We start from the raw sequence: 2,500 nt of genomic DNA, 5'->3' as shown, positions 1-2,500 counted from the left end.
GCATCCACGCGTGTCGGTCCACAACCCACCCGATTGATTATTTGATGAGCGAGTGGAGGAAATGACGTGCGAGGCCATGCCACAACTGTTTGGCACGAGAAAAACATGAGCAAGGGCCACGAGACTGCCCCTGCCATCCGACAGGCAACAACAAAGTGACACCACCAATGCTTGGCCCACATGGGACTGCACGCGTGAGCTCCACTGACACCACCCCAGGGGGATGTTGCTCGATTTAGGGACTTGTTCCTGGGGTCTCAGGCAGCATCGACTGCATGCATAGCCTCATCGAGGCCTAGGTATTTTTGTGGTCGATGAGAAGGGATCGCGAGACCATCAAATACCGAGAGATCTGACTGGGCCAAGCTCGCAACCGCAGCTTTTGCTCGTACCACCCCAAGGAGCCGTTGCCCAATTCAGGGAGGTCTGAGGTCTAGGCCAGCATCCACCACGTGCATGGGCTCGAGCTCGGCTCCCCTTTTTCGCATGCACACCAACCGATCGAGGCCATAGGCACCTGCCGGTCACCGGAGCAAACAGTCACCAGACAAAACATCCGAAAGGCATGCATGCCCTATATTTCGCTCGAGGGATGTTGCCCTGGGTGTACGTAATGGGAGGCCCATCACGCACACCTACTCCCCCTCGTAGGGGGAGAGACGGTGCCGGACCATGACTCCTTAAAGAGCATTAAAGATTTTACAGATATGCTACCAGTAGACGCTAAAGTGTCTGAAACGGGGATACTTTTTACAAATAGGCATATCCCGCACCGAGGGTGACCAGGTTCCAATGGTGGTTGGGGCATGTGCCCCCACCAAGGGCTAACGCGTGTCGATGGTGGTTGATACGACTACCCGCACCAAGGGCCAGCGTGTGCCGATGGTGGTCGATACGACTACCCGTACCAAGGGCCAGCGTGTGTCGATGGTGGTTGAGGTAACCGCCCGTACCAGCTTGAGGCATGTGCCCACACTAAAGCTTGACATGTGCCGATGGTGTTCGACGCAACCGCTCGTACCAGGGGCCATCTTCTGCCAATGGTGGTCAAGGCAAGAGCCCGCACCAAGGGCCGCCTTGTGTCGATGGTGGTCGAGGCAACTGTCTGTACCAAGGCTTAGCACGTGCCGATGGTGTTCGAGGCAACCGCCCGTACCAGGGGCCAGTATGTGCCGATGGTGTTTGATGCAACTGCCCGCACCAGGGGCCATCTTCTGCTGATGGTGGTCAAGGGAAGAGCCCGCACCAAGGGTCGGCTTGTGCCGATGGTGGTCGAGGTAATCGCCCGCACTAAGGCCCAGCACATGTCAATGGTGTTCAAGGCAACCGTCTGCACCAAGGGCCAGCATGTGCCGATGGTGTTTAACGCAATCACCCACACCAGAGGCCATCTTGTGCCGATGGTGGTCGAGGTAAGAGCCCGCACCAAGGATCGACTTATGTTGATGGTGCTCAAGGCAATCCTCCATACCAACGCCCAGTACGTGTTGATGGTGTTCAACGCAACCGCCCGCACTAGGGGCCATCTTGTGTCAATGGTGGTCGAGGCAATCACCCGCACCAAGGGTCGGCTTGTGTAGATGGTGGTCGAGGCAACCGCTTGCACCAGGGGCCATCTTCTACCGATTGTGGTCAAGGTAAAAGCCCGTACCAAGGGCCAGCTTGTGCCGATGGTGCTCGAGGCAACCGCTCGCACCAGGAGCCATCTTCTACCGATGGTGGTCGAGGCAACTGCCTGCACCAAGGCCCAGCATGTGCCGATGGTGTTTGATGTAACCGCCTACACCAGGAGCCATCTTGTATCGATGGTGGTCAAGGCAACTGCTTGCACCAAGGGTCGACTAGTGTCGATGGTATGGCCCAACACGTGCCGATGGTGTTCGAGGCAACCGCCCGCACCAGGGGCCATCTTTTACCGATGGTGGTCGAGGTAACCACCTACACCAAGGCCCAGCATGTGCTGATGGTGTTGGACGCAACCGCCCGCAACAGGGGCCATCTTGTGCCGATGGTGGTCGAGGCAACCGCTCGCAGTAAGGGTCGACATGTGCCGATGGTGTTCGAGGCAATCGCCTGTACCAAGGCTTGGCATGTGTCGATGGTGTTCGATGCAACTGTCCACACCAGGGGCCATTTTGTGTCGATGGTGGTCGAGGCAACCACCCGCACCAAGGGCCGGCATGTGTCGATGGTGATCGAGGCAACCGCCCGCACCAGGGCCTAGCTTATGCCGATGGTGGTCGAGGCAAGTGCCCGTACCAAAAGGCTTAAGGGACAAAATTTAGGGCCGAAAATCCTTCTAAAAAAATGTTAAAAAATCTTGAACCGTAAAAAGTTTCAAAAATCATGAAAAATAGAAAACGAGTCGTCTTGCCACAAAACTTCACATGAAGGCTTAAGGGACCATTGTATGAATTTACAAGCCATAAAAATGGCATTGGCATGGTAGAAATATGAAGATGTGCCTAAACCCACCTACCACCCGATCGATCCACAGCTT

This window comes from Durio zibethinus, chromosome 8 (assembly GCF_047325235.1).
Source record: "Durio zibethinus cultivar Kanyao isolate XHJ-2024 chromosome 8, ASM4732523v1, whole genome shotgun sequence".
Taxonomy (NCBI): Eukaryota; Viridiplantae; Streptophyta; class Magnoliopsida; order Malvales; family Malvaceae; genus Durio; species Durio zibethinus.
This window is presented reverse-complemented; position numbering follows the sequence as displayed.